The 27,784-nt window shown below is 48.0% G+C and overlaps 1 protein-coding gene across 1 annotated transcript in view; it reads right to left on the bottom strand.

Annotated features, from left to right (window-relative positions):
• Tspan18 (tetraspanin 18) overlaps positions 1-8,280 on the bottom strand; it is a 128,936-nt gene extending 120,656 nt beyond the window's left edge. The window contains exon 1 of the mRNA XM_051184156.1: positions 8,134-8,280. The gene's annotated coding sequence lies outside the window, so the exon portion shown is untranslated. The remainder of the gene's footprint in view (positions 1-8,133) is intronic.
• Between the last annotated feature and the right edge of the window lie 19,504 nt (positions 8,281-27,784).

Below are 27,784 nucleotides of genomic sequence, written 5' to 3'. Positions count from 1 at the left end.
CGGGCTGAGAGTAACCTCCAAAGTCCCACCCCTAGCAACCTTCTTGCACTAGCCAGGCCCCAGCCCTTAAATGCCCCACAGTGTCCAAAACATAGTGCCACTATTAGGTAACAAGCATTCACTACAGCTTGTGGGAGACTCTTCAATCAAACCATAATACCTTACATGGAACAGGGCTGAGTTTATAGGGCTTCAGACAAGCCTCATTTCTCATGCCCCTTTCTGGACCATCTAGAAAACGCCATAACTTCTGCACCTTAGGTCTCCATTCTGCAAAGCTGGTGTAAAACCCCACTGTAAGGAGACTGCTGGGCACCATAGGATATAGTATGTGGGCCCAGTGGGCCCTTGGCAAGAGTACTGTTTCTGTGAGGAAGAGTGTACTTGATTTTGTCTTACTGGCCTCCCCCTAACCTGAGGATGTGATAACTCACCCACAGTCACAGAACTAACCAGGATTAGAGTTTGATCCTGACCCATGGGACTGCAAAGCTGGACTCTTCCTGTTTCTCCCAGCCCCATTGGAATACAGGGGAACATTCCATCAGCTTTCAGAACACTTCCTTCTAAAAGTACTTCATAGGAATCCATATGTTGCTTACCCAAAGATATGTGTGAACACATGTACAACTTGGTTTAATGATATTGTTACCACTGTTACTATTTTCCAAAGAGAACCTTCACCAAGGCCTACACACAGACACACACATACACACACACACACACACACACACACACACACACACAAATGCCCACAATGTATTCAAGAGTTTGTCAGAGTCAAACAAAAGCAGAACCAAGACTTGGTTCTGAAACAGAACTTGTCCAGTGCTCTCTATAGCAATTAGTGGGGGGCAGCCATTTGCAGGCTAAGTGTGAGCTACAGTCTAACTCTTCACTTTGTTATGATGCTATATTCCTAGGCCTACTAGGGACCCCAGGCTCAGAGCTGGCCTCCTTCATGTTACAAGATTTAGACACAAAATAGAGGAGGTCCCTAAGCCCCCAGAAAGCTGGGCCCATCTGCAGCACCAACCAACCTTCACCTGGCCAGACACTCTCTTGCAAAGTAGGTTGGCAACGCCTCAGAGGCCACTGCTCATCTTGGCTCAGCAGCCAGCTTTCTCAGCAAGAAACCTCTGGAAAGAAGCATCAAACAACAGCAAAAAGTCCTTTGAAGAGCAACCAGATGGTCTGGAGGACAGTGGAAATGATCTCCACCTTCACCTGTTGCTGTTATGGTCACAAAGACCTTGGGAGGGGCCTGGAGACTTGTCATAACTGTGCCAAGCCCAGGCTATTGGATCCCATGAGATGGAAAAGCCAAGATGATGTTTATGGGGACCAAGGTGGCTTGGGCTAGAGAAGGCCAGGAAACCATGAGAGGCAGAAGTCCTATGGGCTGGCCATTTGCTAAAGAATACAGGCGCTTCAGTCCCTTGTCAGGGAAAGAATGACTGTGGCCATGTGTGCAGCTGACTGAATCCATCACAATCAATGCCTCTACCTGAGGGAAGTGACCTGTGCTTCCAATCCACTCCCTAGCCTCACCCTGCCTGCTCCTGAGGTACAGCAAGGGTTCCTAGAGCTTTGCTGGAAGGTGCTGCTCTCTCTGGTAGTCCTTCCCTTGAGTACTCACCTGTAGGCAGGCTGGAAGTATCCAGAAGCTGGAAAGTCTGGGAGCATCCTTTTTATGACACTAACAAGTGAGCTTCCCCTGCCAGGTGGAATGACTGAATTGTGTTTTATACAGTTTATACAGAATGACTGAAGTGCCTTTTATACAGTTGCTTACAGGGTCCCAAAAGGACTGGGTCTCAGCAGCCTGTGAGGGGGAACTCACTTCTTTTTCATGCATAAAGGACTGACTGGCCCTCAAATCCTCGATTGGTGATCTGCTGTTAGCAGGATGATACAGGGTGAGTGAGTGAATGCCAAGTGTAGAAGAGAGTGTCAGATGCCACTACAAGTTAAGGGATTTGCTAAAGGACAAATGTCAGTCATGGTTGCCAGGCTGGCTAGGCACTTGAATACAACCAGGTGGTTGTGTTTAGACATGCCTTTCCTTAACCCCTATGACAAGTTGCCTCCTCTGATTCTTGCATCTGGGAGGGATCTGGGTATTCGAGCCTCTTGACTCCCTGGGTTGTAGCCCCTAAGAGATGGCCTTTCTTCTGCTCCTTGCAGCAAGCCCTCCGTCACTTCGTGTGGGGTCCCCAGGGGCATTCTGTTTGAGCCAGAGCCAGAGCCAACGACTCAGCATAATTCCCATCATTCCCTTGGGTGCCTGTTAAACCTGCTTGGAGCCATGGCCACAAGCAGAGCCTGCTCCACTGGCAGGGTCCCTGAATGTCAGGAAGCAGGTGGCCCAGCCTGCTCCCCAGGAGGCTGTACACACTTGGCCAGCCTGAAAGCAATCTGTCCCAACAGCAGAGATGGCCATGTGGGGGCGGGGTGGGTGGCAGGGAGCCATTCCTAGCAGTATCTGGGCCCAGGACCCATGAAAGTGGTAGTTAACTCCAAATCTGTCTCCCCACTCCAAACCGAAGCTCTGTGAGTTCAAGAGAGCCCAGTCCTGAGGGGCAGGATCTGGAACATTTCACCATTAGCCGGTGTCTGTTCCTGTGTTGGGTGTCTGTCTCTGTGTTGGATGGTATCTAGCTGTTCTGCTGGAGCTGCCCCCATCCTCTCGCCCACACTCTAGCACACACTGTATATCTCAAGAGATTCCCTTCACACCCCTGGCCTTTCTCCCTGGATTTCCAGATTAGTCCAGCACCCTAGTCTCCCTAACTTCCCACTCCCATAGAGACGAACACAAGAGAGTTACCCTGTGAGGGCATGGGAAGAGACAGGAACAGAAGTGGCTACTAGAAGAACTTGGAGAAGGTTCTGGAAAGTTCTCAAAGCAGTAAGTTCCAGCAAGCCAAAGGAGGCCATAGAGCACTGGGTGGAAAGTCAAGAGATGGCTGAGTGTGTTTGCCATGTGCCGCTTGTCAGCCCCTTTGGCCCCATCACACTGCAGTGTGTCACAGCCCCAATATGATCACCTGGGAAAAAGCATCCTCATGTGCAGACTGTGTCCAATCAGGGTCAGTTAAGGATAAGCCTAACATTTGAAGGGCTGGCGACCCAGTCATCCCACGGAGGCTTGAATGTTCATCTCAGCACTCTTCTGCTAATGCCAATGCCAAGCTGGAGTTTCCTTGTGGGTCTAGATGCCCTTGTGGCTGGTTAGGACCAGGTGACAGATCTGGCCAATGTACCAGAGCTGAGTGGTATATACCATCTCCTGCTGAAACATGGAGTGTCTGCTGGCATTCCTACCATCCTCTTCTCCTTCTGTAGTGACTTAGTGCTACCTGCATGGTTCAGAAGAGCCATATACACGCCAGGGTCACCATCCCAAGTACCATAAAAAGCAGAGATGGAGGCCAGGCCAAGCAGATGAGCAAGTAGGGGTCTAAAGTATCAGGCATGGAGATTTGGTGTTGAGCTGCAGCAGCTAGTGTCACTCAGCTTAACAGAACACAAATGTCATCATCCTGATTCTCACAGATAAGGAATTAGAGGTCACACCACAACAACAAGACAATTGCAGACCCAGGCCAGCAACGCTCCTCTTCCTGTCACAGCCCTTTGTTGCTTCCTTAGACTGTTCCCCTCCCATGAGCAACCATGTCCCCAAACTTTTTAACCCACCTGTCCCTAAGGTGGCTAAGGGATATATGCAAGATGAAAAGGAGGGATTCTCAGTAGGCACCCTGAGCAAGAATGGTTAAAAGCATATGTGTGTAGGGATAGGGGTATTGTATGACTTAATTTCAAAGATCCTTACTGGGGCTCTGGGGGTCACAGGGAGCAGCACCACCCAGTGACTGCACAGAGGATGAAGAGCCAAGCTGAGCTAATCTCAAATCCCAGCCTCACTTCTGACTCCATTTTTTTCAGAGCCATATTCTCCCACCTGTAAAATGGGAACAATAGCTAAAGCCTCTAGTTAAGAGACAAGGACAGGATATAGTCTAGCCCTGACTCATAGGAACAGTCTCACAGTGTCTATACCTCTGTCAAGATCACCTAGAGCAACAGCCTTTCTGGGGAAGAGCCATAGGTGTGCCCTGGACTGCCCCCCCCAACTCGAGCAGCCTGAGGAAGCTTCCCTAGACAGGTCAGTGAACATAGCCCCATTTTGCAGATTTCAGACCTGGCCCAGCCCCCATCCAAAAAGGGACTCAGGGTCAGCTGGGGAAAACGCAACCCACAGAGCCCAAAAGCATTTATCTGAAAGCTCAAAGGGTTTTAGAAGAGCCCATGGTTGGGGTGATTTTGGAAACTGTTCATCAGGCCAGTTTCTCATCAGCACGGGCAGTGTTGGTTACCCAGTTAGGATAGGAAGCAGAGTGGAGGGGGCAAGAATGGCAGATAATGGCCAAGGGATTAGACACTACATTGGCTATAGCCTGCAACAGGGACAGGGCTAGTATAAAAATAACCACCAAGAAATATATTGCCCCAGTGAGGTAAGAAGGAGAGAAAACAACTGAACAACCAACCTATTCCCATTGTCTTCCTTCCCTAAACTACAATGGGAAGATAACAGTGTTTGCTGTGTGCTAGCTACAGGACAAAGTATTTTACTAGGATTATCTCACTGGGGATCAACTAAAGTCTGATGATGGGAGGCATTGCTATTTCCACTTTATAGAAAATAGAAGACACCAGTTGAGTAACCTAAAGTCACATGATTGACAGGCAGAATGGACAGCATTTAAGCCCAGGTACTCTTATCACCATGCAGTGATTTTTCTAAACAAATAGAGAGCCTGAGGCTCAGAAAGGGCAGTGACTTAGTTGAGGCCACACAGCCTCAACTATGACAGATCAGGATTCCTAATTCCTGGTTCTCTGGGTTATCTACTCTACTGCAACTAATCTCTGGGTGTGCACACAAAACTCACTCATGAATCTGTTCCTGCTTATGTCTGACCCAGAAGTCTAGGCTTGAGAGAGCAGAATAATCAAGGACCCCCCCCCACTCCCCCACCCCTCCCCCACTGAAAGCCTGGCTGTGTGAGCTGCAGACTTGGGACTCACCATCTCATCTCAATCTGTCTTTCCTTAAAAAAAAAAAAAAAAAAAGCACTTGTGATTGTCCCACTCATCTGCTGGAACACTGAGTTTACTCCAAGGTGCCAGCCTTCAGAGCAGGAGGAACCCAAGCTGGCATGTTTGCCTGAGAGTATCAGGTTGCAGAGCCACTGATCAGTTGGCATCATCATTTCTTGGACCAAGTGCTGGATTCTGAGCTCTCTTTGTGGGGTCCCAGCTGGGCTCACACAAATGTTCCTGATTTCCCTTCTCAGTGGCCGATGAAATGAGCCAGAAGAGCAGCCCTCTGGAAAGGAAGGGGCTGTTTAAACATGTAGTCCAGTCTCAGGCCCCAGCTTTTCCCAGGGAACCTGGGCTGGATAGGTATCCAGAGAAAGACATCTGCATTGGCTGCTGTGACACTCCTAGCAGCGATGGGTCACAACATTACCCTCTCTCTGCTCCCAGACTGCCCCCAACCACCAGTGTGTGACATTGGTCCACACAAGCTGAAAGACCACCCCTGGGTACAAATCCACTGGGTTCTAGTACCAGAGGCCAGCAAGAGGAGGCCAAACAACCTGGAGAAGAACACCCTGCTGGACTAGAGGCAGCATCCAGCATGGCTGTCCAGATCACCAAAAGGCTTCCCTGGATTCCCAAGGCCCCTCCATCTCCACAGCTATTCCAGACAGGGAAGCAGGGTCATGGGGAAAGGGGTTCACTCAAGGCCTCACTGATAAACTGGCTGGTTGAATTTAAAATCTGTTCTTTCCCTCTACTAGCCCCTCCCACAAATCCCCCCTAATCCCTTGACTTCAAATCCAACCATCCCCAAGCCCAGAGCACCAAATGGTCATTTAGTAAGTAGGAAGCGATTTCCAGGTATAGCTACACCAAGATGTCCTAAGTGCAAGCTCATAGCTCAACTTCTTGGAGCTTCAATAATCGATTGGCATTTTGGTCTTGGGGACAGAAAAGACGAAGAAATGGGCCCAGGCTTGGATTACTGCAAAGTCAGAGACTGGGGACCTACCTGGAGTCCATGGAACAAGAGTAGAGACATGAGCAGCCCCAGAGGGCAGAGAGCCTGTGTGCTCTTCAGTGTTGGGGTTGAGGTGAGTAAAGAACGGAGAAGAGAGACAACACCCAGAATAGGCAGGCCTTAGAGTGGGAGACAGGCTAATACCCAGGGTATTGGAACCTGGGCTGTCTTACCAGGCTTCCAACACACACACACACACACACACATACACACAGATGCACACACACACACACACACACACACACACACACCACAGCAAAACAAATGAAACACTTTTGTTTTCTGGCTCCTGGAATGTCTTAAGGACAAATCCAGAGACAAGGGCTTCCCCACACTTGCCTTTGCCCCCTCAACTCTGCCATTCCAGGCTGGAGTTGGATCCCTCTGACAGAAACTTTCTCCAGCACTAGCTGCATCCAATAAACACACGTAGCTTCTACTCACGCTGAAGACATCTGTATCTTGGGGACTCAAGGACCACCCCATTTCCATCACCTTTGCATGGGTGTGTGGGGCAGCTGGGATGGTGAGCACAAATTCCTAGCAAAGACACATGAAAACTTTCAGTTACTCTGAAGCCACCGTCTCTAGTGAGCTCTCTTGGGGTGCAGAGAGGAGAGACGAATTGAGAGAGAGGAGGCACCAGTCCCCCCAGAGTTCCTGCAGTCCTTCACACAACAAAGGTAACACTTTTCACAGACTCTGGAAGTCAGAATGTCCCTACATACAGGTACAATACAGGATCCTAAGAGTATGGGAAAGAAGACGTGTTATCACCAGTACTTGGGACATGATCAGATAACTGTGTGTGGGACCTAGGAGATGGTGCTCTCCATGATGGCTGGGGAGTGTGACCCTTTTGATGGAACTATAGAAATTCCTACAGAACCCCAATCACCCACCCAATCAATGTACCTGTGCCCAGAAAAAGGATGACTCCTGCCCACCACGCCCAGAGATCTACCAGGACCAGGACAAAGGGAGCCACTTTGACAAAAAGAGTTGCCTTTCAATAACTTCAAGTAAACCCCAACCAGTTGTGTCCCATTGTTTCCATGCCAGCTTGCTGTCCATGTAAAGTTTCTTTTGTTTTTGTTTTTCTGGGGTTAAATTGTTCACTCATCCTTGCCAGCAGCCCATGAAAAACCATCCATCTGGCCATTGCCGAGGCACCCCAGTCTCATAGCGGGTCCCTCCACCCGATTAGCTGGGGCAAGGTGGGGCACTCCTCCAGACAGACCCCGCGAGCATTGCAGTGGTAACATCTGTGGAGCTGCATTTGCAGTCTCTGTGAAGATCCTGGGCTAGTCTGGGAAACCGATCGGGCCAAGGAAGTGCTCCCCCTAGCGAGGCAACTCTCCCAGCGCAAGCAGGACCCTGATCCCGCGCGCGCCCACCGCGGCCAGCCACACTGGGAACCCGCGGCCACCACACCCCACACTCGCCCAGGACCCGCCAGGCAGCCTCCTAGGTCTCCGCATCCACCCAGTGCACACCTTACCACGCAGGGAATGATAGCCTGGGTGCGGAAGCAAATCCAGGCGCGCTCTCCTGGCCGGCCACCAGGGTCCCACTAAGGCGACGCGCGCTTGGTGCCCCAGCACGCCCGACAATCCGCCGCGCCCAAGCCGGGTTCCAGGTCTCCCGTCGAGACCTGTCCGAGCTCAGGGTCACCGGGACGCACTCCTTTCCTCCCTGTCCATCCCCAGCCGACACTCCGGACCCGAGAGTCCCACCTGCCGCCTGTTGTCACCTAAGCCCCCAGGATCTGCGGGCGCAGAATGGCTACACCTGACCTGGGCAAAGTCCGCGAACCCGGGCGTGCTCGGGGTCACACGAGGAGGCGCTGTCCCCGCCCCCGGGGGGGGGGAGTCTCAGCAGAACTTAGTGGTCGATTCCCTGAGAGTCCTGGGACCCACAATGGTCTGAGATCTCCCCTGGAGCGCGCAATGTCCCTGCGCCAGTAGGTACATAGGGGCGCAGTGGTCGAGTCCTACCTGGCAGAGGCCGGGCCGCGGGGGAAAGTTTCCCCGGGCGCAGAGTGCGCTCTTAACTTGCGGGAAGCCGGCAATTCTGTACGGCGGCGCTGGGCTAGGCGTCAAAGCAACAAGGAGCGGCGACGCCCGCTGGGGGCCGGGGCCGGGAGGCCTGGCGCGGCTGGTCTTCGGAATAGCTCAACGCAGCGTCCTCCGGCAGCCTGCAGCCCCTGAGACGCCAGAGGCAGCTGCAGCCGCTCGCCCGCCACCGCCGCCGGCCACACCTCCCGCCACCCTCCGGCCCGCCCTCCCGCTCCCTCCGCCCTAGCCTCCGCCCCTCGGTCTCCTGTCGCCGCTATTGCCGCCGCGGTACTGACGGTCTAGGGGCTAACCTGGCCCTTGCCTCCACACTGCTGCTCTGTCACCAGGTCCTAGTGCTTGGTCTCTGGAGTCGTGCTTTCCCGATTGTCCCTGCATTCCTAGCCTCCTCCCCAAGCTCGCTCCGTGTTTGAATTTAGGAGATTGCTGTAGAAGGGCCAGGGTGGCACGCCGGACTGGCATTTATTTCTGGGGAGCTTTCTCGATGTCACCACCACCCTTGGGTGTGACTGCAGGACTGAGGTGTTGGATTCTCCATTGCGATGTCGCCTCGTGGTTTCCCACTCACTGCCAGGCAAGTACCTGATAGGAGCCTGTGCAGCAGGCACTGTTAAGACTCATTGCCTCTGGCCTGGTGAGCCTTCTCAGCCCCCTCAGCTGTAAACCATGGCATTGCTAAGGACCAGACCTGAAGCTCTCTTTTCACCTTCCTTGCCCAGCACAAGGCTCCACTGAGATCTAACCTATGCCACACGGAGGCCCAAACAAAATTCACAGGCAGGCAGATTAAGAACCACAACTTAACAGAAACTGCCATGAGAGGACTCAGAATAAAACTCCTGTTCCCTCACTGGCAGCAATTATTTTGACACTTCTACACTAAAATGTCCTGTGTAGACACACACACACACACACACAGAGAGAGAGAGAGAGAGAGAGAGAGAGAGAGAGAGAGGGAGGGAGGGAGGGAGGGAGGGAGGGAGGGAGGGAGGGAGGGAGGGAGGGAGGGAGAGAGAGAGAGAGAGGAGGTGGTCCACTGATCTCACTCAGGACAGACACTCCCCCTCAGATGTGAAGGTTGGTGAGGTCAGGATGCTGAGTTTTGAAAAGCAAACAGAAAGACTTGACTTTTCTGTGCTCACAGTCCAAGAAGTAAAATGCCTAAGGTCTCAGGGCTAGTCCTTTGAGCCACTTCACAGAGTGCAGAGAGAATCCCAGGACAGAGTGGCACGCAGCTTTGAGAACAGGTCTGGACTCTGCTATTCCTGGGCTTGTGTGAGTATGGAATCTGTCAATATAAAGACAACCCTCCAGTTTTTCCCAAACAAGGTCAAGGGGAGGCCACCCCTCTAGCTGAGAACACCCACAGGCTCTGAACTCAAGGCTGCTGCTATAAAAGACTGCTGGCATGGGCCTTCTGGGACCAGAGAAAGAGACAACCACAGAAACTCAATGAGAATCAAGCCTTGAATGAGGGTCCAGGCTTGGCAAGAGGGAGAGAGTTTTGAAGATTTATCTATGGTAAGAGCAGGCAAAGTGGTGTTGGGAACACAGCACCAGCTGGGGACCAGTAAGATGGCTCACTGTTTAAAGGTGCTTGCCACCAGGCCTGACAACCGAAGTTCCACCCCCAGAACCAACTTAGACGAAGAGTATAGCCAGGCTGTACAGCTCACACTCAGCTGGGACAGTGATTCTAGCTCCAGGTCTCAGTCTTCTGCCTCCCCCAGAACATGGACCTGGCTGGGCCCCAGCGGGAGGGCTGCCTGCTTAATGGCTTTCTTTAAATCAGCACTTATTTTATATTTTGTTTTACTTAAACGAGTTTGTTTTTAAACTGTGATATGTTATACCACAGCCATAAATGGAAAAGCAATGTCAGGTTGCTATAAATAGAAGGATATCATAAAACAAATACAGTGTGAATAAAACGGTGTCATTAAACTGCAACAATGGATCTTTAGTCACAATAAAAGAAAGTGTAACAAGATCCCACTGGCTGTTTTGCCTAAGAAGGACTGATCACTCCCAGGTTTATTCCCTCCTGAAGATCAGTGAGGACCAGAAAGGTCCAACTTGGGACACTGACACATCAGGAAATGTGATACATTTATAGCCGAGGCAGAAAAACACTCCTTCCTCTCAAAAATAGAGAACCCTGAAAGTGTAGTTCCATGAGGCATAAGGCAACACTGTTGCTGTGAGAGCTGGTCTGCCACTCACAAAACCATCTTCATCTTAGTGTTTCCACATGTAAAGGTGAGCAAACAGCCTGTGGAATCACTTTAGCTATTCTATCAAAGAAGTAAAAAATAAATAAATAAATAAATAAATAAATAAATAAATAAATAAATGCCCCAAAATGTGGCTTATCTGGAGTTGCCAGGCAGGCAAAGGAATTTTCCAAAGAGATAGAGTGGGAAGGGGAGAGAGATGGCCCAGGGGTGAGGTGGGAGGGACAGCCAGCCTTGACCAAGTAGAGTCTGGGTTATCACAGAGCCAGGAATGGCCTGGCTCTGAAGGTTTGGGATTCTTTGTTGCCCATTCCAAAGAAACCTTGTGGAGAATCCATTGTAGTCCAGCTATTTAATTGTCTAGATGGGGATGCTGAGAAAACATGACAGGCTGTACAGATGGGGAGCTCGGTGCCGACCTGGGGCCTCCTGACTCCTAGGCCAGGACCTCTTAACCTCCTGTTTTAGAGAGGGGATAATGTGATAGTCAATACTGTTAGTTTGACAGAATCCAGAACCATCTAGGTCCTAGGTTCTAGGAGATGACTCTCTGGTAATGTCTATGAGGGATTTTCTAAATTGGGTTAATTGAAGTGAGGAGATCGGTCCTAACTGTTGGCAACACCATCCCGTGGGCTAGGCTCCCAGACTAATAAGGAGACAAGGAGCTGAGTGCCAGCATTCATCTCTCCCTGTCCCTGCTTCCTGATGGTAGATGAACATGACCAGATGCCACACCTTCCCTGCAGTGTCTTCCTTGTGACAGACTGTCCCTTCAAACTGTAAGCCAAAATGAACCCTGCTTCCTTAACTCTGCTGCTCTCTGGCATTTTATCATGGCAACAGGAGAGTAATACAGGAAGTGTGGGAGAAATGGATCTTGAAAATGCTCACCTTTCTCCTAAGGACTTCTCCAAGGTTCTTTTCTCTAACACCCAAGAAGAAAAAGCCCAAGATATCCCATTGGCCTAAATGCCTCAAGTCTGTCAGAATCAGCTTTGTGCTAGACAACTCAGGTTCTGGAGCTCAGCCCATGGATGAGGGCAGGACACCTGGAGCAAGCGTCTGCAACAACATCCTACACAAAGAGCCCTGGATCAGCAGGCTCCCAAGTGGAACATGAAGCCCCACATATGAACATGGGTTCTGATTGGGCTAACAGGCTCCGCTCCACCCTGAGAATCATGAAAAAGGCAGGAATGCCACATCCTTGTTCCACTTCAACTAGGTCCCTTTGTCCTTGGCTCTGTGCTGTGGCAATCCACTTGAGATTTAAAAGAGCATGTGTCCTTTACTTGCTGGGGAGTGCTGCTGCCGTTTCTCCTGTACCCTCATGGAAGTTACCCTAAGACATTTGCGTAGAGAATCCCTCTATGTGTGTGGAGGGCAGGGGTTGGGGCACACATGGCTATCATAGGACAACTTTGTGGAGTCAGTTCTCTCTTGCCTTTACATGGTTGCAGGATTGAACTCAAGCAGTCAGGCTTTCTTCACTGTCATTTTACTCTTGCCAGCCCAAACCACCTATCTTCCCAAAGACACCGTGGTGCCCACACTCCTGGCATTGGTGGTGAGATTCTCAGGGAAATCTCTGGCACATGGTACACACTGGGTAAAGCTGAGCCTGGAGGACACCTGACAGCATAGGTTGACCTCACCCCTACCACCAGGAGGTTGACCTTCCAATCTATTCTAGCTTTCCGAGGCAATCTGCACTTGAAATTTTTAACCATTGTCTCTTTTTTTTTTTTTTTTTTTTTTTTTTTTTTTTTCTGAATTGTCTCCTTTTACATGTAATTTGCAATCATTTCCCAAAACATTGACAGTTCATTAAACATACACTCAAGAGTGATTGCATTTGTATATTTCCCAAGCCTCTCACAGAAATGAATCCCTGAGCCCAAGAACATCCTCTTGGTTTGGAGGGTTGTGCTCTTGCATCTTCAGGTCCTGCAGCAGTTATCAACCCTCGACTTTGTCTTCTTCTCCCAATGCACTGCTCCACACAGCCCAGCCAAGCCTTTGAGACTTTAGCACAAGGCCCCCAGGCCCAACCACCTCCTCCACCCCAGGAATGCTACTGGAGAGAAGGGATGTTTGAATGCACTTGTGTACTCACACATGTGCACGCACGCGCGCGCGCATACACACACACACACACACACACACACACACACACGTTGCAGTAAAGGGGCAGGGGTCTGGAGCCTCTACTGGGAGAGGCCAGCATCCAGTTTCTTCTTGTACTTGGTGGCTCAGCTCTCTGGAAAGCAGGTCAGAGAGCAGCATGGAGAACTCTTACCTAGGAGTGCCTCCTGCACTTCTGTCCCACCTTCACTGCTCCTTTTAACTTTGAACAAATGATATGATCTCAATAATAGCCATTCACTTAAGAAATTCCTCCTGCCCATTCACAGGGGCGGGTAAAGTCAGACACACTGAGGTTCAAAGCCTTCATTCATCGGTTGTGTGTTCTCAGTCATGCTGTTTTGACTCTCTGATCTTTTCATTCCTCATCTTTTAACGTGAGGAGTGTCTTCTAGACACTGATAAGGTGTTCAACTCTCTTCCTGCTCACTTAAACCCTGTGAGACAGGGGCAGTCAGGAAGCCCATTTTTTCAAAGGGAAGCATTGGAGACCTACCTAGAGTCCTCCAGCAAACCAAACACAGGCTTCCCAGCCTTTCTTTATTCAGGTCAAGGCTACCCAGTGACCAGTTTGTGCATTCTTCTGAGCCAACGAAGGCTGCCTGTGGGGAAGCTAAATGACCCCACAGGAACCACACAGGGCTCGGAGGACTAGGGATTAGGTGCTGGGGTGGGAACAAAACCAGTCATCACTGGTCATAGTATGGAAGCCTGTTCAGGCTCGGGGTGTCTGGCAGCAGCTGGGAGCACATCAGGCCACCTGCATTTCTGGTAGAGCTTCCTCCATGGTCACAGCGACACAGCTAAGTTCCACACAGGCCCCTCCAGCAGGAAGGACTATTTCTATCCTGGTTGTCCAGGTAGCTCAGACTGGACTCTCTCCACTTCAATCCAGCTGCATCCCCTTGTGTTATAGGTTACACCATGTCCCCTAAAAAGCCATATTGGAGTCCTTAGCCCTGGTCCTGGGGACTGGGCCTTATTTAGAAATTAGGTCTCTACAGATGGTGAAGTTTAGATAAGGCCCTAACCCAGTGTCCCCATCAAAAGGGGAGTGATGGACATAGAGACAGACATAGGACAGCAAGCCAAGGGACGCCAAGGACAGCTGTCTACCAGGGGCCAGTCAGAGGCCAGGAGGAAGTTACCCAAGGGAGGTGAAAACTGAGGTGACAGCCGTCTGTCCTCCTGTGTCACTGGAGTGGTAGCTCTTTCCTTGGGCAGTTTAAGCAAGCACCATATATCCCTTACCCCACACTCACTGAGTCACACCCACCCACACACACACACACTGAGGCTCTGCATGCCCCTCCCCATGCCCACTGAGCCACTACACTCCACACACACACTGAGCCTCTACACCCTCCCCACAGCCAGAGCTTCTAACCCCTCCCCCACCCACTGAGAGTCTACATTCCCCTCCCCATACCCACTGAGATTCTACATGCCCCTCCTCACATTCGCGGAGACTTTACACTCCCTCCACAACTAGGCAACAAGACTCAAAAGAAACATCCACAGGGGCCTCACTGAGTCTGTCAGGGTCCCTGGAACAGATGTGCAAAGCAAGCAGAACCCAGAGCCAGCTCCAGCCCTGGAAATGGTTATCCCCACCAGGTCTCAGAGCCAGGGGCTTGGCCAAGGAAGCACTGGAAGAACCACAGCCATAATCCCCATTCCATCAGAGGGCAGAGTCACCAGACAAATGCTCCTAGCTAAATAGCAGAGCTGGGATTTACCCTGGACTCTGGAGCGCCTGGTCACGTCTCTTTGCTGCCTATAACTTCCTGGTGCTGCTGCCTCAGCCTCTGTTCTGCTCCAGAGCAGCTCACAAATGCGAGAAGAAATCCAGCTCTGCCCTGGTGGGTACCGGGGACTGAGTCAGACTGTGAAGTTCACAGAGTCCCTGGATGGGGAAGCCAGGGTGACAGGGTGCCCTGGTGTATGTGTGTGCTTACATATGTGCATGTCCATATCTAGTTACAAGTGCATCCCCATGTGATGGTTTAAGTCTGTGTGTTGTGTATCTGGGCATATCTATGTCCCTAAGTGTTGGAGCACCTCTATAGGTGCCTGTATACATGACTAAACACATATGTGTTCAGGTTTGGTGCAGTCTGTGCATGTATACATTCCACTTAATGGCATCTTTGTTTTCCAGAAAGGGTCAGATTCTTTTATCAAGTAAATGTTCTGATCTTGCCCAACTCTGTTAATGGCAACAGCTGGTTCACAAGTCAACTGTGGAACCTCCAGAGCCTTTCACATCTTATTCTTGTTCAGCAACCAGCTTTGCTTTGGCAGGGTGTGTTTGTCACAGTGCAGCCTGCTGACCTCTCCACTCAAGTCTGCCAAATAGGATGGAAGATCATATGGGAAGAAAAGCAAGGGATAAGGCTCCAGGTGGAGGGGAATAAGCAGAGATTGTTTATAACAGACCAACCATGATTTTGACCAAAAGAGGAGCATCCCAGGTCAGAGTACGTAAGTGGCTTGGCCAAGTTTGCCTGTCATGGACAGCAGGGCTGAGGGCTGTACCCATGGCTGCAAGTGCCCACTTCAGCTCCAGTTTTCCTTACTTCCTGTTTTTCCTCCAGCTCTGTAAAACTGTCCACCGATTCTCTACTTTTCATCACAAACATGTAAAGCTCTAATAAACTAGAGACAGGCTTCTGTCTGACCACTCCCCGGCAAAGGAGGAGCAGGAGCCAATTACAAGGTAGATAAGCGTTCCCAGAAGAGCTCCTTGCAGATGCTGGCGCAGAGTAAACAGCTGAGCTCCAGAAAGCTTCACAGAATGTTTGCTTAGTGCCTTGGTTTTTAAGAATCCAGCCTTTGCTGTGAGACCCTGAGACCCTTCCGTTACAGCACAGCACACCGCAGCTCATGTCTGTGTGTGCATGAGCCAGCTGCTTGGCAACAGGCTCATTCTGAGATCCATTCACAGTGCCTGGCTCCTAGAAGGGACTCAAAAGAACATTTAGTGAATAAAATCAGAAAACAAGTGGGGCTGAAGATGCTGCTCAGTTGGGAGAGTGTTTGCCTAGCATGCAGGAGGCCTTGGATTCAATGCCAGCAGAAGTCAGGCATGGTGGTGCATGCCTGTAATCGTGGCACTCAGGAGGTAGAGGCAGGGAGATCGAAAGTTCCAAGTCTTGACTGGGCTACATGAGACCCTGCCTGAAAAAAAAAAGAATAAACAAAGCAAATGATCAATATATATTAGCATTAGCACAATGGAATTAAGAGGTTACTAACTCTAAAGGTGGGGACAAAATAGCATATATTATCCACAATAATGTTCTACAAGCACCTGATATCAAAGCCATCAGGCTCAAACTCAAGACTTAAATCCATTAAAGTGGTCTGAAGGGTGCATGCAGTTCAGCAGCAGAGCTCTTGTCTAACATGCATAAGGCCTCGGGTTTGCTCTCCTTTGCTGAATTAAAAAAAAAACTGGGTGGTAGAGGAGTGGATGGATGGATGGATGGATGGATGGATGGATGGATGGATGGATGGGCAGGTAGGTAGTTGGGTGGGTGGGTGGTTAGGTTGTGGACAGATTGGTGAATAGATTGAGGAATGAATGGTAGGTGGGTAGGTGGATGGGTGGATGGATGTGTGCATGGATAGTTTGGCAATTGATAGAGTGGATGAATGAATGGGTAGATGAACTGGGTGGATGGATGGATCGTTGATATATGGTTTGATGAGTCTGGCTGGATTGGAAGAAAATGGCTAGATCAATGGGTAGGTGGGGATGGAGGATAGATAAATAGGTAGATGAAGGCAGATAAATGGATGGGTAGATGGATTTCTTTGTTCCCTTGGCTCTTTCTGATTGTCTTCCTATGTCTATCTCTTTGTGTTTCTGTCTCTGTCTTTCTGACTCTGTCTCTTCTTATCTCACTGTCTTTCGGTGTGTCTGTCTCTGTCCATCTCCATGTCTGTCTACCTCTTTTTCTCTGACTCTCTGTCTCTGTCTATCTGAGTCTGTTTCCATCTGTCTGCCTCTACCTCTTTCTTTTTTCCATTCCTTGTTCACGTCCTCCTATCTCTTTCTCCTAATTTCACTCTCCTCTCTTTCCTGGCTTTCAGAAAAGGGCTGGGGCCTGGAGACCCCATAATGCATAAATTGTAAGGCCATTATGTCGTTTCTGAGTCAGAGTCTGCCACATCAATGATCCCCTTTTCCAATACACAGTGACTGTGGGATCTGCAAATCTCTGTGGCCTGGTTCTTTTCTACATGTAGCTGCCAGGAGGTAGGATGATTGCCATAGTTATGGTGGTTCTCAGAGACCATGAGAAAAGTATAGTGTTGATGGTATGACCCAGTTCTAGTCAGGACCCAAAACATCTCTGGAGACCCTGGAACCTGAATCTCTAAACTGGCCTGCCTCCTCCCCACCAGCGGTAACCTAGAGAGGGCCACACTTCTCAAGGAACTTGGCTGGTTGCTTCTTTGAAAAGATGTTAGACCCATGGCACGCTCAACCTATTGGGCCCATAACCAGGATGAAATTAGCCAAATATAGAAGGGACCTGGGGCAAAGTTCAGGCTTTTCACTAATATACATTTAATCCAACATTACCCTGATTTGAGAAGCTCAGATAGCAGTGCAGGGGACTCTGGACAATCTGATCTCCTGTGTCTGTAGGGATAGGGTACAGATGACTGGCATTTAAGGTAATAAGACAGTTTGTTGAAAGGTCCTGGTTGAAGAAGGGTGTGATATGTGATCATAACTTCTTTGGAAGCTATAGCCCTAGTGCCTACTCCATCATTTGGCAAGATGGTGTTAGACAAATGCTTTGTGAATGAATGAACAAGTGAATGAGATTTTGGAGGCTCCTTGGAGGCCAGAGACCCAAGGGTAATGGATTGGCTGTGCAAGAAAAGCTGGAAGAGGAAGATATTTATAATTACACAATGAATGCATGAGAATGTGTTAGGGTCACTGTTCTGAAGGCTATGTAGTTCAAGAATCTGGTGCTGATGTCTGGCCTTCGTGCTGTATTATCTGTACTGGAAAGGAGTGGAACAAAAAGATTTGGGTAGTGAACAGGAGGTCAGCTCTGTTTCAGACCTTTAGATAACAATCTTCAAATGCCTAGCTACACCTTTAATTGACATACAACTGACTGTGCTCATTTCTGGGGCACCATGTGATCATCTGAAACCTGATGCAATTCGTCCTAATCTGCTGATGTGATTGGCATTTTTAAGACTAGGCTAGGGTCTTTTGTAATAATATCTATCCCACCACTCATGGAGAAGGGCTTTCATGGCCTAATGTGTCTCATGGGCCCTCTTATTTTAGAGCTGCTGCCTCTGGGACTGAGGTTCTATACAGGCAGGGTATGCAAATACACACCTGTGATCCCAGCATCCAGGAGGTGGAAACAGGAGGTTGGAGAATTGGAGGCCAGCCTGAGCTATATAGAGAGAGACCCTTTCAAAACTGAGGGGGAAAAGAAAGGAAGGAAGGAAGAAAGAAAGAAAGAAATAAAAAAAGAAAGGAAGGAAGGGAGAAAGAAAGAAAGAAAGAAAGAAAGACAGACAGAAAGATAGAAAGACAGAAAGAAAGAAGAATTCCTATCACAGGAACTTTGAGGGAATCCAAGCCCCAACAGGCAGGTTTCCTTCTCTCAAGAAAAAAGTTCTGGGGCATGGTGGTATGGCCACTCAGGGTTCTGTGCTTTTGTTGTTTGATGTGTTGGCTTGTTCTTTGAAGAATATGCTGGCTAGCTGGGATGCTTCAGTTGGCAGACAGCTTGTGTTAAGACTCCAGCTCCAGTCTGGAGGACAATCACTACAGTTTGCAGTCACGTGTAGCTCTGTACAAAGACCTACAGGAAAGAAGACAGGTTATTTCAGGAGAAACACAAAGTGACTTGGAGGTGTGCCAGACCTCATCTGTGGCCTGGCTTCGAGTGAGCAAAAGACTGAGGAGAGGCAGCTGGATGGCTGTGCCTTTTACAAGCCATGTACACAGTGTTAACCTCGCCCATGGTCCTAATGCTGGCTGTGTGTGGGGGAGTCATGTGCCTTGGTTGGCAGACACCCAGGTAGACTGAAAGCAACAGTCTCACTGCTACTGCCTTTCAACTGTCAGAGTCTGGAATCTCCACCCCAACCTCACTGGCCTAGGCTGGGTTCTATCTCTAGCACCTTACATACCAGGCATGGTGGTACACATCTATAAAATTATATGCAACAAGAACAATTACTAAGTAAGAAATACATTCACAATGTCCAGTCTATTTGTATTTGGCAAATTCAGAGAAATTACTTATTATTTATCTTATTTCGGTGAGTCCAGTTTTATACCTAAACCATTTTTATCATAACTTGTATTACCATTCTAAAAAAATATCTTTTTAGACCTTAAACATTTTCTTTAACAATTTAAGCTTTTATGTTTCTCAACCTTATAAACTTTACATATCTTATGTAAGTTTCTTTGCTGAATTTGGTAACAAGAAAAACTGTAAAATTATAACTATCTCATCTTCAGCTTCATCATAAATCCAAGAAGGAGAATATATATATATATATATATATAATCTTGAGTAAATAGGAAGTGCAGAGTAAGCAACTTCCAAAACTATAGAAATGACAGAAACAGCCTACTACCTGGACAGTCACCCAAGGTTCCTCTGCAACATTGGGGCATCTTCAACCAACAGGCCTAAAATATCTGACTTTTCTGTGAAGCAGGAATTTTGAAGGGCTGTCCTATCTTGTCTTGGCAAAGTTCATCAGTCACCTTCGTTTGTGTCCTTCTCATTCACGTTAGATAGTATACTGTCAGCAGACTAGGCAAAAGCAGTTTCTTGACCAAATGGCTAGCTTTGCCACACTGAAAACAAACTCCATATACAGGTTTTTTAATGCAAATCATCCTTTCTGAAGTAAACTGGTGCTGCCAGGAGCAAATGATGTGTCTCATTGTCAATGAAAAGCCTTATGTTATTAAAACATCTTAAATGCCATATTCTGTGGTTTTCTGAAGTGTTTGAAGACCACCTATCTATCTAAAATATATCTTCTTGATCTTGAAAACTGTCTAACATGATTACAAGTTTGATTTCTATAGATGACTTTATTTCTTAATTAAACATTACATTTTAAATGAGCTGCATAAGTATAATACTTCAAAAAAGATTAGAAACTTGTGTGTGTGTGTAGCCTTAAATTTGTGTCAGCATATGAAAATCCATACCAATGAAAAAATATTTGAGATTATTAGTTGTTTTTTTCAGTCTACCCTTTATCCTATCATTTCTATACTATATTCCCTCTTTTTCCTTGCAGAAAAAGGTCTATGAATCTAATATTCTTTGTTTTGCTTTCTCCCTGACCATGACCAACAACAACTTGCAACCAACCCCCTTAAATAATAATAAACATCCACAATCCATTGAATGACCAAAAACTATCCATTCCACCTCTCAGAAATGTGACCATCATGTTTTTTAGACCACTTCCTGTTGTCTAGGGGTGATGGTATCTCTAGGGAATCCTGAAAAAAATTGGGACAATAGTCAGGTCCTGGGAGAAATTGTTGTACTTTTTTTTTTTTTTTTTTTTTTTGTCTCTGTGTGATGGAAAAGTGTAGAGTGTAGAGTGTATCTGAAGTCTTGGCCGCATAGCTTTGAAGTTGTTCTTGATGCAGAAATCCTAGGACACTGTAACAGAGGCATTCTGAGGCTGGATTACCTGGGCTACTTGTCTTCACTCATATCTGGTCCTTTTTTTTTTTTTTAAATACAAACTTTAAAAGGTAACATATATATCTGTATTAGCACAAGTATGGAATGTATGGTGTGTACAAGTCAACTAAAGATGATTTTCTGTTTTATGCTTGAGCAGGTATAAGGCATCTGTCAACTTTATGTTTGTTTAGACTGCATAACTAAACTGTAATATAATAAGTCATGAGATCTCTGTAACCAACAAGATTTATCACATCTCATCAGTCTCAGCTGTTCCCATATAGAGAGATCAGAATGTATGCCGTCTTATAGTTTGTTTGTTTCCTTAATGTCTATAGATAAGAGTTTTGGGAGCCCCCAGTAAAACCAGGTCTTCATTAATTTTGAAGGAATACATAGCTTTTCATTTCCTCTGGAAACAAAGGCATAGAATCTTCCCCAATGCAACACATTTTCTGACTTCCATTCTGAAGTTAAGGCATTCTTAAAATATATATTGTGGTTTAATTTAGCAGTTTCAATTAGCAGTGTCTCTCAGTAGCTATTTTGTTTTGTTTGTTAGCATTGAAAGAAATTCAAAGTCAACAAAGCATCACATAGGATCCAGTCACCCTGTATATTTTTCACATTACTTTACTCTCTTCTAAGATTTTACTTTATTATTTTTAAACTATTTATTTTTCTATGACTGTCTATACCTGCGTTTTTCTTTCTTTAGCATCTAAACACATTTTTAAATAACTGTAACCTGTTCAGAAGTTCTCTCAGCCTGGGCCTATTTTTTCTGTTCCTTTTTCTTTTCCTTCCTCCCTTCCTCCCCGCCTCTCTTGTTCTTTCTGTATGTGTATGTCTACAGCCTCCTCTGACCATGTGAGCCAAATTTCAAAGTGCTAGACTTCTGCCTTGAAGCTCCATTTAGCATAAGGCATGCTGGTGGCTGGCTCTGTGCCCCTTAGTTCCGTGAGAACCTCACTTCATTTTGGGGGTACTGGCCCTGGACCCCATTTACCCATCCCAGCTATGGAAATTTGTTGTATCCATCTGAGGCAGGCATTCGTACCCAGTTCTGGTTGTTCAAGGGTTTAGCTGTGCAGTTGGGCCTCTTAAAAGAGCTGTACCTCTGTACATGGAGCCTACACAAGAGATTGCTTTCTCAGGCCCTATGTGAATATTCGAGTTTCCATGTTGGATGTCATTTGTAGTGGTTTTTCATTGGGGTTGCTATCTAGACACAGAGAGGAAACTAAAGGTGCATATGGAAGAGAGGTAATGACACGTGGCAGAACATAGATTAATATAAATGGGTTAATTTAAGTTATAAGAGCTAGTTGAGACAAGCCTAAGCTAAAGACCAAACTTTCATAATTAAATATAAATGTCTATGTTACTATTTGTGGGCTGTTAGTCCCAATAAAAAGTACTATGACAAGATTTTATTAGCATATATTACTCCACATAGCAGTGGATTTCATGGTGACTTTCCATTATATGTACCTAATGCATTTTGATCATATTCACTTCTGCAATGTCCCTCTTTTGTCCTCTCCCCTACACACTCACTGACCCCCTTTCTCTTCCTTTTTAACTTTTGTATCTTTTTGTGTGTGTGTGTGTGTGGCCAATGAGTTTAATTAGAGTTGCATATATAAGTCTGAGGGAGGGATGATTTACAGAAGCATGAGCAATTTCCAGTAGTCACATCACTAAAGAAAATATCCTTCCCTCATCCCAGCCACTAACTGCCTATGAATCCTCAGCTAAGATGAGGCCTGAGAAATTGCTCCCACTCCATGGCAGAAGGTTGCTTGGTCCTTTCTTGCACAGGGTATGTGTGTGTGATCACCACAGTTACTGTGAATTCAAAAGTGTGGCAGCATGCCTTTCTAGGAAGACAGTGTTCCACAATATTTCACCCGCAGGCTCTTGCATTCTTTCCACCTTCTTTTCCACAAAGTTCTCTGAGCCTTGGAGAACACTTTGACCAGTTATGGGTCTTTTCAGTAACTGCTGACCCAGTGAGATAGCAATGTTCTCTCACTAAAGTTGGGAGCATCTACGGGCATGCACATTTTGAAAGACAATTTGATAGGCACATCATGCTCATCTAGTAAAAAACGACAGTGACTGCCCCAGTAGGACGATAAACTCCCCTCAACTACAGGCTTTTTCTTGTGTAAATAAAAGTACAGAATTAGAGTGAGATACAATGGTTCAGTGATACTATCAATGAACCAGGATTCCTCCAATTTTCTGCTTATCCATCTCTTTTGCTTGCCTTATGGTAGCAAAATGGTTGCAGCAGCTCTAAGTAGAACATGCCCAGACATTCCCACAGGCCCAAAGAGAGTGATCACCTTTCACATAGGGTCCCCTTTAGAAGGGGCCAACCTTCCCAAAGCATCCCATCGGACTGCCTCTTGAAACCCACTGGCCAGAACTATAAACATGAAGAGTATCATGCCCGCTACATCAGTTTGCTAATATTGCTGTGACCAAGTACCATAGGCTGGATAACTTAAGCAGGAGAGGTTTACTTCTTACAATTCTGGAGGCTGAAAGTCTGGGATGGTGGTAGTATCGGGATCCGTTGCTCTCTGTAGGGAAGGAGGCGTTCCCCTTGATTCATAGTCAGTGTCTTCTCCCTCCATCTTTACTGGCTGTCCCTCTGGGTATGCCTGTGTCTTGGCTTCTCTGCTTTTTACTTTCTCTTCTCATCTTTCCTTCCTCTCCCTTCTCTTCTCTTCTCATTTGAAACATGCTCTCATGTTTCAAGCATGACCTTAATGTGTAGTTAAGGACACCTTGACTTTCTGATCCTTTTGCCTCTACTCCCTGCTCCAGGATAACAGACTTGCACTCCTGTGCCCAGCTTCTGATCTCTGTGTCCTCCATTCTTCTCTGATGGTGCAAGTTCCCGACTGAACACCATTCTTTTAGCTTAACCCCCTCTTTAAAGGCCCAGACCCCCAAGGCCAGACATACACAGTCACATTCTGAGGACTCTGAAGTTAAGGCTTCAATATGAGTTTTCAGATACCTTGGGTCAGCTGGGACACCTGGTGGAAGTTCACCAAACACCGTTCTCTGTGGTTTCCTAGCTATGAATGGAGTTCTGTGCTCTGCCTACAGTCCCAGAATGATGTGAGTAATGGGCCCTTTCCCCGTCAGGCCTTCAGCTGAGGCCAACTGCAGCCTAGGCATGGGGACACTTGGAAGTGGAGGGCATAGGTAGGGGTGACTGGGGTCCTGACCCTCAGGAGCTATTAGCCAGTGTATGTAGAGTATCTTAAGTCACTGGGCTGTAGAGTCATTTGTCACCCAGTAGTAACAGCTTATATAGGGTGATGTATTTAGTGCTGATAATCTTTCAGATGGTGAGACACATGTCTGGCACAAAGTGAGCCCTCTCCCCTGTACCCTTGGATTGGGCCCAAGTCTTCATGTATGCTAAGCAAAAAAAAAAAAAAAAAAAAAACCTCCACCACAGAACCACATGCCCAGCCCACAAAGTGATTTCTCAATAAAATGTTTCCACATTAATCATTTCCCTTCTGAGGTGAAGGAGAATCTATGCTTCCTGAACTTAGCCTGAGAGAGGCTGGGGTTTGTTAAGACCCTGAGTTTAGAAAGACTAGGCTTGAGCACTTGGCTCTGAGGGCAGGGCCTCCCCAGGGCCTCCCAATCATCCTATGTCACACTGTGGAATGCTTTGTTCCATTTTGTGTTGCTATAATGGAATGCTTGAAGCTGAGTAAACTCATGAGACTAGAGATTGATTTCTTAGGTTGGGAGGTCCAAAGTCAAGGGGCCCATGTGTGATGAGGACCTCCATGCTGGGGAGAAGGCAAAGGCAGAGATGAGAGAGAGGGAGAATTTGCACAAGTGCACAGGCTGACTTCTTTTGCTAGGATTCCACAGCTCTGATTTCTAACCCACTCCCACAGTACCTGCATCAATGAAGCCCCAGCGAGACTCATTGTAACTTATCACCCCACTGTTTCAGAAATGACATATTCCCACAAGTTCACACGCTGAACATTTGGTTTCCAGCTGGTGGCATTAGTCTTGGAGGTGGTGAAGACTTGGAAAGATAAGACTGTTATCAAACTTGAGGGTCACAACTTGTGTCCTGAGTTAGATCTGGCCACCTGTCCTCAATAAGCCAATAAAAAAAGAGGAGATCCAAACAAGGACATTTATTCAGTGTGGACACATGGGGAAGAGAGACAAAGAGATCCGGTGACCCCCTCCAGTTTGTCTCCAGGGTTCAGAAGGGACATCAATGTTTAAATAAAGTGCCCAGGATACACCTGTCTAGGTAGTCCTAACAAAGGTCTTGCCCACCACTGGCCCATCCTTATCTGGGTTCTAGTCTCACTTTGTAAGGTGGACTGTATCTATCAGGGACATAAGTCCCCATTTAGAATACCATAGTTACGAGACCTCCCTGGAGGAAATGGGTCACTGCAGCTTGCCTTTGAAGGTGACACCAGGTCCCCAGTACCTCCCTCACTCTCTACTTCCTATCCATCATGCAAAGAAACTCTTCAGCCACAGCCCTCTGCCACTGTGATGCTCAGCCAGGTCACAGGGCCAGGGGACAGCAGCCTGAATTCTGAAACCATAAGCCCTCGTCAGTCTGGAGCTGCTTTCTCCAGCATTTTGTCTGTCCCAGCTCCACAAAAGCCCCACTGCTCTTTCTGAGAACTGAGTTTGCACATAGTCAAGTTGAACTTCTAATTGGCATGTAGGAATGGCAGTCCAATAGGAAGGGGGGACACTCTGAGGCCCTGGAGGCAGCAGGTGTCACCTGAAAAAAGTCCCTAGTGTCACAGTCCCATGTACTCCACAGGCTTCGGGGTGCAGCTCAGAAACTGCCAGCAATGCTGCAGTCCCTTGCAGAATAAGTCCGCAGAAAGCAGTCACCAATGAGGGTGCTGGGGAGAAGCTGGTCCCTTGCTCACGAAGGCCTCTAAGGCTGGAGTAAGCAAGTACTCCCACCCTCACCCCGGACTCAGCACATGCAGCTGGACTCCAAGGCCAAGGCAGGAGTGGATCTCAGAAATGGAGCCACAGCTCTCAAAGCAGGAGCAATGGGAGCTGAGACAGGGTGTCTCTGGTGTTGTCTCTAAAGAACAGAGCTAGCTGAGCTCTGGACCCTTGCCAGCAGCCAGACTGACAAAAATGATGCTTGGTCCCACGTTTTATAGAGCCCAGTGGACTTTGATTGGCTGGGTGTGTGTGCATGCAAATAAGATATAGAATAGATTAATCAAGTGAGAGATGTCCAAACTGGGTAAGAGAAAGCCTCTCAAAACCTGTGCTTTTTTTTTCTTTTAAAAAAAATTTAACATATAATTATCATTTAAATTATGCATAGGTGTGTGTGTGTGTGTGTGTGTGTGTGTGTGTGTGTGTGTGTGTGTGTGTGCATTTGCATGCAAGTACCACAGGAGGCTATAGGCACCAAATGTCCTGGAGTGGGAATTTCAGACAGTTGTGAGGTTCCTGACTGACATAAGTTCTGGGAACAAAATTCAGGTCCTCTAGAAGTGCAGCACTTAACCACTTAAGCATACCCTTAACCACTGAGCCATCTCATCAGCCCCCCCCCAAACCTGTGCTTCAATTTGAGCCACTGCTACCCCCCACCCACTTCCCTTGCCCTGATGTTTCAGCAGAAGCAAAGAAAGTGGGCGGAGGAGACAGGTGGGAGGAACCCCACATTTCCCTGGTTTCCAGCTCTGCTTGACACTCAGCAAAGCAGTCTTTTGTGAGGGGGGAGTTTGGGCTGGTTGCAGGGACTAACATCATGGTTACCTTGTCCCACTTGGAGCAGTCTCGTTATTACAGTAGGCTAAGTGCTGCCAGCTGCTGTCCGCTAGCTCCTGTCCTCAAGGACCCATTGCCTGCTCTGGCTGTTCAGATTGCTGCTGGAAGCCCCTTTGCTGCTGCCATCAGACAGGATCACCATAGGGGCCTTTTATTACCCTTTCTACCACTTCCTAAAGACTGCTGAAGTAGGGGCTACATTTTGAATTCATAAATTGTACAGTCCCCAGTACAGGGGATGACCCTGGGCCAATTGCACCCCAACTTCACACACAAGGGACCCTGGGATTTATTTACCTTCCTTCCCCCTGGTCTTTTCAGAAGCCCAGCCCTCAGAAACCCTCTAAGTCCCCTTCCCCCTCCTGGAGGCTGGGAATGCTTAGTCAGCCAGAGGCTCTTGGTGGCTGGCTGGACCACTCCTGTGCACAGCCTATCTGTGCTAAGGTGTTCAGGCTGGCTGTGGCGCCTGGTCTGTGGAGCCAGAGCCATGTCCAGCACTTTGTCTGTTTGGCCCCATCCCCACACAAGTTGTGAGTCATCTTCCGCAGAAGCATGTGACCATGGAGACTGGTCTAGAGGAGACCAGGAGTCAGCTGCCTCCATTGAATCAGTCCACTGTCTCAGAGGCAGGATGTACCTCAACAGGGTTATTCTCTAGCCTCCCCAAAACGCATCCTGGGTTTATATGGGGATCAGTGTTTCACTCTCTGCCTGTGACACCTGGTCTCTCCCACTGCTCTCTGGCCTTGCTCCTGACCCTTTTCCCCTGCCTGTGCATGGCTTCATTTCTCTTTGTACAGGAAAAGGACACTGGCTTCCCCCACTTCTCAGCCTCCTGCTTTCCTGCTGTGTTTCTTCCCAGTCATCTCCAGCCACCCATTCTTCCAAGCTGAAAGTCTATTCCCTATTATCCCCCATGATTCTCACCCTGGGTGTCACCATGTGGGCCTCTGTTACCTCACAGACAGTGGCAGGCCAGGCCTAGGTCTGGCTGGTGTTGGGTGGGATGAGAGAGAGGGAGGAGATATGAAGCAGACCAGAGGTGAAAACCATTTCCAGATGAATCCATTGAGCACACAGTGAGCCAGGCCTGAACCTGGAGCATCAGTTCCCTAGGACAAGGGAGGACTTGGGAGCTGTGGCCTCCTGACACTGCATCTGAGAGTCAAACACTTCCTGGGAATGCTGGCTCTGCTCAAAGGCCTGAGAGGAGGCCATGGGAAGACAGGGGCAGGAGCAATGAGGGAAGCAACATCAGTGGCCTTTAGAAGGGGCGGTCACTGTGAATGGCAGGAACAGATGTAATGGAAAAGAGCAGTCACTGCGGACAGGGGTAATCACAGTGGGCAGCATGGTCACTATGGACAAGAGTGGTCACGGTGAACAGAAACAGTCACTGTGATCAGAAACACTCACCATGGACAGGAACAGTCACTGTGGGCAGGAACAGTCACTGTGGACAGGAACAGTCACTGTGGGCAGGAACAGTCACTGTGGGCAGGAACAGTCAACGTGGACAGGAACAGTCACTGTGGACAGGAACAGTCACTGTGGGCAGGAACAGTCACTGTGGACAGGAACAGTCACTGTGGGCAGTCACTGTGGGCAGGAACAGTCACTGTGGACAGGAACAGTCAC

The sequence above is a fragment of the Phodopus roborovskii genome, unplaced genomic scaffold (assembly GCF_943737965.1).
Source record: "Phodopus roborovskii unplaced genomic scaffold, PHOROB, whole genome shotgun sequence".
Classification (NCBI taxonomy): Eukaryota; Metazoa; Chordata; class Mammalia; order Rodentia; family Cricetidae; genus Phodopus; species Phodopus roborovskii.
Note: the sequence above shows the minus strand (reverse complement) of the source record. Positions and strands in the feature narration are given on the sequence as shown.